Raw genomic sequence first — 13947 nt, 5'->3', positions numbered from 1 at the left:
ATATTTCTGTTTGAGAAGTAATTTTTGGCAATCTCTCACTTTAAAAAACATTGCACATGGGAGGTTACGGAGGGTGTGAATAACCTGGTTTCTTTTTTGGAAGAGTGACGCAGATGTAGTATGTTGGATGCCAGGACAGCTTTGTTATTAGTTATGTGTTACCATTGCATCTGCATACCAGAGTCACAGGTCAGCACCTTGATTCTGTCAGCACTCTACAGACACCATAGGAAGATGTCAGTTGTTGACCTGAAGACCTGTCTTACTCTTAGATTTTGAGAATAAGACAGTTGGATACAGGAAGATGGGACTTTGCAAGGTGACAATTATTGGTGAGCAAAATAAGCAGTTCTCATCATGGTTGCAACCTCCCCAGTAGCACAGATAATATAGAAAGAGAATTTGAAAGAGACACTGTCCTTGTTTTGTCTGGGATAGAATTTTCTTCCTAGTAGCTGGTATAGTGCTGTGCTTTGCATTTAGGATGAGAATAATGTTGATAACATCCTGATGTTTTAGTTGTTGCTGAGCAGTGCTTACACTAAAGCAAGAACTTTTCAGCTTCTCATATTGTCCCACCAGCGAGTAGGCTGGGGGTGCCCAAGGAGCTGGGAGGGGACACAACCAGGACAGCTGACCCAAACCAGCCAAAGGGATATTCCACACCATATGATGTAATTCTGAACAAAAAAAAAATCCAAAACAACAAAATAAAACCGAGGGGAGTTAGCTGGGGTGGGCAGTGGCCACTGCTCAAGAGCTGGCTGGGCATTGGTCAGTGGGTGGTGAGCAATTGCATTGTGCATCACTTGTTTTATATATTTTTTTTTTTCCCCTTCCTTTTCTGTCCTATTAAACTATCTTTATCTCAACTCACAAATTTCTACCTTTTTTTTGTCTGATTCTCTCCCCCATCCCACTGTGAGGGGGGAGTGAGTGAACATCTGTGTGGTTGTTTTAGCTGCCTGCTGGATTAAACCGCAACAGCGGGTCAGACATACAGAAACAGACAAGAGACAATCTAAAATAATTTTTAAAATCCCCACAAATGTGCTTAGCATGGAGTCAAGGTCCTCAAAACCAATTGCTTTACTCTACAGATCCACTCCTATTGCATGGTACTACTTGCTAGTGTAGACATAAATTAGCTTGTTTCTTTCTTTTTGTTTGTTTTTGAAAGGAATACAGCTTTTTGATAGACTTTCAAGTGCTCTTTGCTTAATTTTCTTAAGTATGCTGATATTCTATCATCTGTAATGGCTCAGTGGCATTTACTTGGGTAGCATTATATGCTTTGCTTAGTATTTCTAGTGAAATTGCACCTATTTCAGGACAAAGTTTCTAGATTCACAATAAGCATCTTGTAAGCTAAAATGGCGCATTGAAGGTAAATCTCAAATGCCTACTCAGCCTTTTGGCAGTGGCACATATGGAAACAAACAAAGATAGTGAAGGTCAGAAATTCTGTCTCGGAGGATTTTGACTTGAAATGTGAGAATTTTAAAAAAATACGTTACAGGTTTTAAAAGAACATTTGGAAACACTTTTCTCTCTTTCCCATCTGTGGCCATAGAGTCATTCATCAGTCTCTCCTCCCCGCTTACTTGGCTCCGCAATGGAAATATCTAGGGGCAGTATACTGTTGATCTTGTATGTGTTTTATTAAGGCCTAGTACATTTTCAGATCCTAGAAGAGTTCAGAAGAGAAATATTCTGGTAACATGTGGAACACAAGGAGATGAGGTGATGGGCAGAAATGTGGAAACATTCCCCTCTCTCCATACACTCGAGGAGAGGGAAGGGAAGAATTTACCACTCTCATAATCAACCACGGGGAAGAGGAGGGCTCCGGAGGGGTGAAACCTGGTTCTTTCCTCAGACTTTGCTTGAACTGGTACAGCTGCCCACAGCCTCTCCTGTAGTGCTGTCTTAGGGCGTATGTATGTATGAGATGGGACTGAACTCCTACGAGAATTAAAGATGATAAATTTCATCACCTGTGAACACAAATCCCAGGCACATTTATTCAGCAAAGCCTTTGTAATACAATAGAAATAAGTAGCAACATAGGCATTTAATAGCAAGAAAATAAGAAAAAAATCATGCTAAAATTCAAAGAACAGAACCCTCCTCCTAAGAAGGATAAAAAGAATACTTAAAAGTGTGTTACAAGTATCAGGTTACACTTGTAATTCATTCTTAAAAGGACTTAAAAATGTACTATGAAGACAATAAAACTATTTCGATAAAATAGAATCCTCTAAATAAATTATATTTGAGTATTTTTCTAAGCAACTGATAATGAAATTAAGTGTGTTGTTCAAATAACAATGCAAAACTAAGTCTGTGTAAAGACCTGTTCCGAGTGGGGTAGGGCAGCATGTGGCAATATGCCATGATACCTTTTTTTTTTCCCCCCAGACATCAGCTTCCCCTGCTTCTTTTTATGGGATAACAGCAGCTTGCAGGAAGCCTGAAGAAGTGCCGTAGTAGCTACTGTGTCAGAGGAAAGCAAGCGATCAGCTGCTGCCACTGAAGTCTTGCAAGTGCTGGGCAGCAAGCTGGTTTGGGAGTTGTTGCCGTACAGGAGGGCGCGATACTATTCAGGATTCTCATTTCTTTGTGTTCAGAATGCAGCAGGACCTTGATCATGCCTACTAGGTGATCTTTCTGCGTAAGGCACAGACTTCCAATGGGTCTTGGAGCAGACCCCTGCTAACAGGGTCATGTTTGATCACTTCAGAAACTCTAACGAGCCAAGAGAATTTGTTTTAAAAGAAAAGAGAAAAAACCCACACGCTTTTTGGCAGTTGTTGCTGCTGAGCTAAGAAAAAAGAAGAGGAGGAGAATCCTTACGAATGTTAAAGAATATGCTGCATAGCAACTAACATTTGGTTTATTGCATAGAGTAATGCTGAAATACATATAGGGGTTACAGCATGTTGCAAACTAATTTTCTCATGGGAAAGTGAAGGCTAGAAGCACTCAGCGTGTATCTGTGCCTGCAGCTGGGTGAAGATATACCTATCCAGGGTTTATACCAGCAAGTGCTGTGGAGTTCTGTGGAAGTCAGCAATTGGCTATATTTCTAGATTTTTTTGAAGATATGAAATATCTGGGTTTGTGTGTGTGTGCGTGTGCATTGATTTCCACCAAAATTGTCCATTTCTCCCCAAAAAGAAGCAAATGTGGAAAGAAAAAGCAAAGGAATGTGGAAGGAACACAGCTCCCATAGCTAAAAGATGCTGTTTCTTGTGATGTCCCGAGTTATGGCGTGTTTGCTGAAAGGTGAACTGTGAGAGAATTTCTGTGCCATTTTGCTCAAAAAAGAGACAAACCCATTAAATAAGTCCATAATACAATATTGCACAGTGAAAGATAGCAATGCTTCCTACCAGCATTTAGATTAGCAAGCAGAGGGAGGAAGGCAGCGTAGCAGAAAGATGAGGCAAGAGAGTGATGTAATCACTCTTTTTCCCAGGCATCTTGTTTGGTAGCTTGCAGGCCAGCAAAGATTATCCTCTTTATGACTGATCCTGCAACAGGGACTAACAGTACCGGGAGTTAAAGCAAATTATGTCTATGATGCAGATGAAGTCACTCCTTGTTTTGACAAAGCATAGACAAATGAAATGAAGAATTAACTTAAAAATGTGAAATTTATACTTCCCATGAACTAACTCAGGTGTCATCTTTTCATCTTAAATATATGCTATAATGGCTTTCATCAGTAACAGTATCACCAGAATCAGTACTGTGCCACTGTCGTCTCTGTCCATTCTGGACCACTGAGTGACACAAAGTAGCTGTACTCCCTCTAACCAAACTCTCCCATGCATTACTTTACTGAATATTGCCTTTAAGTTCCTGTTCACACAAGAACGGTTATCGCAGGTTGTGCTGAAACTTTTAACTCAAATGGTCTGACCTAGCAGAAAGCAGAGCATAAAACTCACAGGAGTTCATGTCCTCAGCTATTCATACAACTGTTTTGCCATACACAGATGTATGATAATACCATCTGAACTGGTCACAGCAATTCAGGATATTGATTTGCAAGGGACCAGCGCAGTTATCAAGAGTCAGCTCTTACTCTGCATAAGCAATCGTGCCATACATTTCCATCCGAATTTATCAGATTTCACTTTTGAAACCATTAACTAAGTTTTTCTTGCTATTTATATTGGAAAACCTCCATTCTCCAACAATTACCTGAATCTGAAATTGCTGAACAAAGTGTTGTTAGAACAGAATCAGAATTTCTGAGCCATTCTGTTCAAGAGAACAGCAAACCCATTAAGTCCCTAACATAATCACACAACAGGAGATACACGGTCCTTGTAGATTGTTAGTGCCACAAAAGACAATACAAGACCTTAGGTAGGCAGAACATGATTTTCATTTACAATCCACTAAGTTGATTCTATCCGCTCACACTCTCATGCCCACATACTTGCAAGCACTGTGTATGCCTGAGCAATTTTGCCAGGATCACCTGTGTTTTATCTGGATGGCAAGAGCACATAGCTTTCAGGTCCTCACCACATCTCTTGGGTTCCTCTTTACTGGTGACAATAAATTGGGTTTGGACGGGGTTTTATACTCTTTAGGAGTCAACAGTTATTATGGGACAATGTCTTTGCTCAGAATCTTGTTTATTTTAGCCTCCATAAATCTTCAACAAGGTTACTGCCCATTCTGTTTGCTTCTTCCTTTCACATATCTTTATGATTATGGTCTGTCTTAATGCTGAGATAACAGGAAGAGGAATGGCTCTTCCGCTGTGATGCACCTTTGCTGCTTTGCTCCATTGTTTCTTCTGGTGCTTTTGTATGCACATTTCCATCCAGACCAATTCTAGTATTTCTGTTACATATCTTTACATCCTGTAACGGCAAAACATTTTTCCACCATTTACTGTAAAGAAACTCACAGTACATCTCAGTTTACTACAGTACTGAGAATCCAGGGGTATGGCCCCAGAAATCTTGGTGCTGCATGCAAGGGTTGCTTTCAAGTGCATTACCTCAAGGGACATAATTTGAGTGTAAATAACTATCACTCCGCAATGAAGTCAACCGAAGGTCATTTCACTTGCGTGGATACGTACCTTTGACCCAAGGCTATTACTCCTGCTTTCCAACCAGTATTCCTTCCACTATCACAAAGAGGAAGTTCGGGGAACGCCTCAGAGCTTATATGAAGATACAAAGCTTATATGAAAAAGTAATACTTTTTAATTAGTGCAACAGGAAAAAAAAAAAAAAAGACAAGCATTCAAGCATTTCAGCAGGTCTCTCAGGGTAGAAAACCACTTTAATGGTGATTAACATAAGTCTCGCAAATACTTAGTATTCCAAGCTGTTTCTCCTTCTGCCTATATTCAGGGGTGCAGATGTACTATAAATAAAATGAAACCTTTCATACCTTTTTCCAAGTTGTCCAGTTTTAGTGCATGTGAAGAAATTTAGATAATGACCTTCTAAAATCTCTCCTTTATTATTTTCTCCTAACATTAAGCTCACTAAGTATTGACACTTTTTCAGTTATTACAGGTTATTGACATGCGCAAACCAACACTCTGAAAATAAAGAGTATTCAGTTCAAATTCCAACTAATTATAGTCACAAGACTGGAGTCACAAATATGGAAGAGATCTGTCTCCGAGAGATAATAATATTTAAAAAAAATAAAAAATTCTTTGCCTGATGGAAAGTATTTTGTCATCTGGAATACGGAATTTGTCATCCTGGCTTGAATCAGTCTAGTAGAGCTCTGTCTTCAGCAAATGCTTCTACCCAAGTAATGGAGGACTGTGGAGCCAAAGGGAACAGTTTTTCTTTCATGACTCTCATGAATGACTGGTTTATTTGATTAGGTTTATTAGAGTGGTTTGCAACCAGTTAGTACATAGCACTCAAAAAAATGTTGGTGCAGGAACTAACTTGACTTTCCACATCCTCCCTTCTTGAACTGGCTGCTCCTTCAGCCAGTTTGGTGTGAAATCTAGTAGTCTAGTAACTGAAGCCAAATTACTGTGAGAGTCTGTTGATGCTGAGCTTCCAGATGCCATATTATATTGGCTTAGGAACACTTAAACATTACCTTCAAGAGGTTTGGAAAAGATAGCTGGGGCTGGACATGGAGGGGAGTAAGGATTGGCAACATCTTAAATCACTGCAACTGTTTCTTAAATGAAAAAGCACACAAGCCTTGGAATTCTAGTCTGCCGTTACAGTAATTACTGTACCATGGCTTTTTTTCATCCTTTACAAACCCCTTGGAAGTGCTGATAAGAGTGTTCAGAATAGATATGCTGCTCACTTACATTTGTTCCAAAAATATGGCCATTAGTCACTCAGGAGACAGTTTAAGAAAAAGTTTGGCTTTTCCACTGTATCAAAAAGGAGATACTTTTTGATTTTTGTCTTGAAATAAAGCTTTCAAAATGTCAAGTAAGGAAGTCTGCATGAAGAATGCAAGGCTAGAAGTTCACTGATTCAAAAATTTAACAGGTGCTATTTTTTTCTCCCCAAAATTGTCAATTGTTCTCAGTGAGAGGTAGAAGAATGTGTAAAGGCTCCCTAGGATTTAATAAATTGTAATTGACAGCATCCTAAGGCCAGGAAACACCTTCACAGAAATGTAGCTAGGAGCAAAAACATACACCAACAAAAAGGCACCAGACCAAAGAAGTTTTTAGCTTGAGTGAAAAAAGAGGTGCTATACATTCAGCACTCTATATGCCCAGCATAAAATCCACAGAAAACTGAGGAGGAAAACTCTCCCCCAAAAAATAGCAGTTATCATCTTCCACTGTATTTTTAGCGTGGGAACATTGCCAGGCAGCATCACTCAGCAGCCTCCCATAGCGCTCTTTGCTTCAACTAGACGATCTGAAAACCCAAGGAATGACTTTGCACTCATGCTTGTACCAAGCAAGCTGCAGGAAGTTTTCCGTCCTTGCTTAGCGCACTCAGTGGTACTGAGAGATGTATTTGTCAACAGCTTTGCGTTATTGCTCTCGGTACCATGTCAATTATCCTTGCTCCTGGGGTTTCTGCTGGCAGCGCTCTCCATGCTAAAGCTGCAAACAGCAGTGCAGCTGAATCACTGTGAGCAAAATTCTTTACAGTGCACCAAGCTTGAGAGGACTCAAAAGAGCAGTGATGCACTGTCATCAAAAAGTGTCTGCAAGTAGAAGAGATATCATTAAAGCTGGCCAAAAGCTGCCCAGTGTGAACAGCTATTCTTCTTGTGTCTAGCTGGGGGAGTAATACAGTAGCTTTGTATAGAAGGCTGCAGTTATTTGGAGTATGCACAAGTACACACCATCAAGGCTGAAAATGGGAAAAAATACTTAGTGGGAGATTTTTAGTGGTGCTGTAGTCACAGTTTTCACCTTTGCTTTACCAGCATGCTCAGGTCACATAGTTCCTGGCATCTCTACCCTGAAGGCCAAGACATAAGTATAACTTAAGTAGATGTACTGAAGGTAGCTTGAGCTAGCTAGAGAGACTATAAAAGGTGTTACCACATAGGTCAGTAGAGGCTGCAAAGCCCATTTAAGAATGCAGGTAAAAGTTTGCATAGCTGCCCACACCAAGATGCTACAACATCTGTCTCCAAAACATCTGCCCAGAAATTAACTCCAGACTGTCCCTGCAAGCTGCAGTCACATACTGATCACAGCATGGGCACATACTCTATTTTACTCAGTACTTTTTGCAGTCAAGCTCTCTATGCATTCATCAGAGTTGACTGGAGATCAGAAACTATTTGTTAGTGAGGATTTTATGTCCTCTCCCAAGGGGGCTCTATTGACACAGGATTATTCCGAAACAACATGCGGAATAAGACTGCCTTTTTCTGCATTAGTATATTCAGCTTTGCTGGTGAGTAATACAACATTAGCGGGGCATTCGTAATTCTGTAGTAGTCACTCTGCACACATGGAGTTCTTCTGAAGAACTAGTCTGCAGATTCTCACCCTGTTTTACTGCAGACTCATTTGCAGGTTCCCTGTTTGGAAGGAGGTAGCTCACTGTTACCTCTCAGCTAGCTCCCGAAAACTTTTCCATTTCTTCATAAATACCTTGATATGGCTTCTTCCATATATCACCCTCTTGGCAGACCTCGACTGAATGGCTGTACTGCTTCTGCTGGCAATTCAGGACCGTTCTTTGCTCTCAGCCCTCTCCCAGCTTCTCTGTCTGTCCAATTTATTAAATACGTCATTGGCTACCCGATTAAGCCATTTGCCTGCTCCCTTACACCTGCCAGCACGAACATTTCTGTGCTATATGAGCTTTAGGGGCTTGCTTGAGAGCCGAAACATGTTTCTGGGTCCACGCAGGCAGGTATGTTGGAGGGGAGCAGCAGGCTCTCGTCTCACTTCAGATCCCTGCGGTCTCCTCCACCTCCAGAGAAAGACCCTGCGCCCTCCATCCTCGTCCTGTGCTAGATTGGCGCTCCTGCTCTGCGGCAATTAGCCAGAGCAGCATCTCTCATAATGCTGCCAGCGAGACAGCAGCAAGGACGCTAAGTGCCTACGGTTTGTGCTGTGCCTCGGGGGGAACGGGAAGGCCAAGGATCTGGCTGGATGCTTCCCAAGCCCTGCTCAGGCAGGCGCTGGCAACCCACGGCAGGAGCTGCACCCACCCAGGGCACTGCCCCTGCTGAGCCCGCGCTGGGGGGGGACCCCAGGCCACTGGCAGGGCGTCCCCAGGAACCCCTCAGTGGCACTCGAGAGGGCATCTAGCACCACTTCATACTAAAAAATGGATAACATACTTAGTACACTGCAGTATGTGACTTTAGACATCTGTGTAAATGTGCATAATCCATTCTTTTTCACTGGCCGTAAGGATTTGTAAGCTACGCACCTGCTGAAGTTTTTTCCTTTGCATTAATCAAGTGCACCCTCAGCAAGTTTGCCAGTGATGCCAAGCTGTGTGGTGTGGTCGACACGCTGGAGGGAAGGGATGCCATCCAGAGGGACCTTGACGGGCTGGAGAGGTGGGCCCGTGCAAACCGCATGAAGTTCAATAAGGCCAAGTGCAAGGTCCTGCATGTGGGTCAGCGCAATCCCAAGCACGACTACAGGCTGGGCGAGGAATGGATTGAGAGCAGCCCCGAGGAGAAGGACTTGGGGGTATTGATTGATGAGAAGCTCAAGATGAGCCAGCAGTGTGGGCTTGCAGCCCAGAAAGCCAACCGTGTCCTGGGCTGCATCAAAAGAGGGGTGACCAGCAGGTCGAGGGAGGTGATCCTGCCCCTCTACTCCACTCTTGTGAGACCCCACCTGGAGTACTGCGTCCAGCTCTGGGGGCCCCAGTACAGGAGAGACATGGAGCTGTTGGAGCGAGTCCAGAGGAGGGCCACGAAGCTGATCAGAGGGCTGGAGGACCTCTCCTATGAGGACAGGCTGAGAGAGTTGGGGTTGTTCAGCCTGGAGAAGAGAAGGCTCCAGGGAGATCTAATTGCGGCCTGCCAGTACCTGAAGGGGCCTACAGGAAAGCTGGAGAGGGGCTGTTTATCAGGGAGTGTAGTGACAGGACAAGGGGTAATGGGTTCAAGCTGAAGGAGGGTCGATTTAGATGAGATGTTAGAAAGAAATTCTTCACTGTTAGAGTGGTGAGGCACTGGAACAGGTTGCCCAGAGAGGTTGTGGATGCTCTGTCCCTGGAAGTGTTCAAGGCCAGGTTGGATGGGGCTTTGGGCAACGTGGTCTAGTGGAGGGTGTCTCTGCCCATGGCAGGGGGGGGGTTGGAACTAGATGATCTTTAAGGTCCTTTCCAACCCAAACCATTCTGTGATTCTATGATTCTATGATTACTTTCCAGAGTATCAAACCCAAGTGATTTTTACATTGAAATGATCTAAAGGGTAATGACAAACAAAAAGTTGCAAAATGATACCAACATTAATTTCCACCTTGCCACTAACTGTCATTACCTGGGGTCTCAGGTGGAAACAACTCTACCTTCCTTCCAAAACCCTCTCGCTGCCCTTGACGGGAGGCAATTTTATTTAATGAAGTCAGCCATACTTCAGTACAAAGGTATCAAGTGAATTATTCATGAGCTCCTTTATCTCCAAAGTATTCCAGCTGCTTTATCTCATTGTAAAATTGTAAAAGAAAATTAAAGTTTTTTGTTGAAGTGCAGCTGTTGCTTTGAAAAGCATCTTTTTACTAACTAATACTGGGAGACAGTAACATCCGCAGCTTCTGCTGTTGAGTGGCAGAAGGCAAAGACCAAAAGAACTGGGCAAACAGATAGACTGGAGAGAAACGAACATAACTGATAACATCAGCACTGTGAGGAAATCTATATTCAGATATTTTTAGGTGCCTCATTTTCTGCAATTAATGTCTTGAGCAGTGTTGAAAAAACGGAGCAGCTGAATTTTCTTGCTCTCCATATTCCCCTTTCTTTAACATACAACTGTTCTTTACTGTGAGGTATTTCATGATAGAGCAGCCCTGTCATTAGCGCGGTATGTGGATATGTATCTTGACTCACAAGGAAACCAATATAGTCAGCAGCGCTATACGTGAGCACAACAGTCTTGGCATTTGATCTGATTTCAGAGCCGAGATGCACATACACTGATTCAATTCCAGAGTATCATTCACTGCAGTAACTGTGGGTCTTACTCTTACTTCATTGGCTCCATAGTTATTTAAATCTGCACAGATGTGCAAAAGCGTTGCAAAAAAAAAATTTTTTTTTTTCCTTGCTGGTATTTTAGTGTTGTGGAAGTACAAGTAAGTTATATTTAGAAATATGGTTAAAAAATCACCATACCCTTAGATGTCAGACCAGACTACATATAAGCAGCTTGCTGAACTTATTATAGCACTCCAGAGGTTTGTGAGAGTAGGCGCGCTGCAAGCATTTGCCCTTTATTTCACCAACTACATCCTTCGACCTTGTGGAGAGAGTTCTGGTTTAAAAGACAAGGTCTCATGATTTATACTTGCACCTCTTCTTCTTTACCATCTTATTGCTAAGTATTTTCTCATAATCATTTAATCATAAAGAAAGCATACCTCTGTGCCTGTGCATATTTTTACAGAGTAAGGTCGCATCTACCAAATAGTAGATAATCTGCTACATTCCATCACTATTTAGCCAATACAGCTGAATATTAAATAATTCATTTTTATCTTTAATTTACAAGATTTTGTGCCCATAACAGTATAGAAATAACATTGTGTAGGCTGTCTTACTTGGGACATTTCCTAATTTTGGGGCACTTTATTTTTTAATCTCAATATTTATTTTTGTGTAGGCTGTTTTATCTCGAACAGTCCTAATACAACGGTGTCTGTCCTCAGATACCATCTTCAGTTATCAAACTGCAGCAACATTTAAAAATGTGATCATAATCTTAAAGGCTTAAACATAAAGATAAGAAAATACATAATCATAAAAAAATTACTCTCTTCAGTGCAGAAGTAGATTGCAATTACTCCTAATTAATTCTGGTGCTGCTGAGATTGGTATCGGGTTTAATATAGCTGCCTTGCCAACTGGATGCTAATTTCTTCCTCCCAAGCTTGAAGTTTTTCCTCAGTTTTAATTTAACTGATAACATAGGGTTTGGCTAAATGTGCTTTTTCTCCCTGTTACATATGATGCTAAATTTCACCGATGATCAGGAGAAGCTACAAGCAAGTGCTTCTTGAATTTGGGCAATACCCATCTGCCCAGTTAGTAGGACAGAACATCAGGAAAGGAAAGAGAGATCAACAGGCCGTCAGTAGTCATCTCGACTGCAGAAAGCAGGAGAAAACTGATGGATCTACCATGGAGGAAAAAAATATTTCATTAATGATGTTTTGAGATTGCTGTGCACTGGCCTGAGTGACTGCACCAAGTAAAAGGTACCGCCAGTGCCTTCAAGCCTTCAGAAGAGAAGAACCTTTCAGACTAGGGCTTTCTGCCCATGTTGTGAAGGTAGAGACAGACCAACATAGTGCTCTCACTGGGGACAGCCTGTGGTGTTCCTCCAACCCCTTCGGGCACACGAGTATCCGGACAAGAGAGAAATGTGGGAAAAGCACACTTCAGAAACCCTGCCTCTCACAATTATTTTTTTTTTAATTAGGAAAGTTGATAACTAAATTAGTTTCCATCTGCATATCTCTCCTGAATTTTCTCAGAATAATTTATTAGGTTTTTTTGAATCTATAGGATCATCAAGGATTACTAGAACTGACATTAAAAAAAATCCACAAAAGATAATCTGTCCTTCTTGTGAACATCAGCAGCTCTAACATTTCTCATACAATTTTGATTTGTAAGTTCTCCAAGCTGCCTCTGAACATCTGTTCATTGAATGTCCTGGAGAGATTGGTTTTGTACTGCAATTTTCAAACATCTCTAATATTACCACACAATACCACCATCTTTGCTCCCCTTGCTGAAATGTTTTTAATGTGAATAACTTAGAAGAAATATGTTTGTCTGAAAGCTGATAAATTCCTACATAGTTTTTAAATCTTGATGGATTTTGCAAAACTGATGCCCACTCATCCTGCTTAGCTGTTCTTTTTAGCTTTCTCTTTTCTTCGTATTAATTTTCTTTCCATGGCATTTCTTATAACTGGAAAAGTTGTTTGACTTTTTAGAGGATGACTTTTCATTTAGATCCTTGCTCAGGATGCCCTCTTCCATTAAAGCTTCAATGACAATTCACTAAAATAGAAAACTATGTTTTAATGTTTGAGATCAGGCCTCATCTGGCACGCTCATTTATTGCAAATCTTTGCAGTCCTATCTATCTTGCAGTAAATTTTTAGGCCGTTATCCAGCACATACTTTACTTTGCAACTGTGTGTAGCCCAATTCAGTATTCTTTCTTGGATTTTAAAGTTAAGCACGTATAAAGAGATTTGGCCCTCAGGGTATGAGATTACCTGCCTGTGTTTATTGTAGCAAGGGTTAGCACAAGAAAGACTCAGTTATGCACTGAGCATAGTAAAATTCCCCCCAAAACTCAGTATAGCCGTACTCTGGTTTTGACTGTAGATCTTCATACTTTATGAACTTTTTCATATTGTTTTATCCCAATATTGCAAGTTAATAAATATGACACCAATAGCATAAGCTTTTCTAGAAATGAATACACTCATCTGTAACTATATTAGGATAGAGATTTCATTAAAAAAATCTTATTCACTCTGAATGAGCAAAAGAAAAATAAACTAGCAACCAAAAAAGAGAAAAAAAACAACACCCCAGGACCTCTCTGAGCAATTCTTACTCCTTGAAATCAATCACACTTTGAGTAAGTGTGCTCATTAAATTATCAGAGAGACACTGGAAATGTTTCTCCCTTAAGCTATCCGTAGATTCAGAGAAGGCAAGACTTGCTAAATGTCTATTATTTAAACTATGTGGAAAGTACAACAGTGTTCAAAAGTGCAACTGTGCAAAAATGCTTGTCTGCTTGCTAAAAAAAAAGAGGGTACATATTCATTAGGAACCCCAGGATTCTAGTAGTGAGGGCTTCACTTTTGAACTGTCCTAATTCAAAATGGTTCTTCTGTGGCTTCATCAGATCCCTTTACTGCTTCCCCAAGGCTACAAGACATGGACACCATTCAGTCGGTTCATATGTTAAAGCAAAACCACTAGGCATCCCTAGGAGTTTTAATTTAGAATGGCAATATTTTGTAAAACCTTTTGTCTCTAGCTGTGCTTTTTTATTACAGACTAATCCTGGGTTTTCACTGCTGTGTCCTTGCACCCGAACAGCAGGGATTGCAATATCAGTTATGAGCAGAATTGGAGCATTGTTTTAGGAAATATTTGTAAAACATCTCACTGACCAAGCACAAGAGAGTAGCCACACATCCTGTGGCCCAACTCTTAATTGTTTTTCTAACACTGGGGCCAGGAGGGGTCGATGTACCATGCCCAGAGCAGTAAACAG

The sequence above is a fragment of the Balearica regulorum genome, chromosome 1 (assembly GCF_011004875.1).
Source record: "Balearica regulorum gibbericeps isolate bBalReg1 chromosome 1, bBalReg1.pri, whole genome shotgun sequence".
NCBI classification, from domain to species: domain Eukaryota; kingdom Metazoa; phylum Chordata; class Aves; order Gruiformes; family Gruidae; genus Balearica; species Balearica regulorum.
This window is presented reverse-complemented; position numbering follows the sequence as displayed.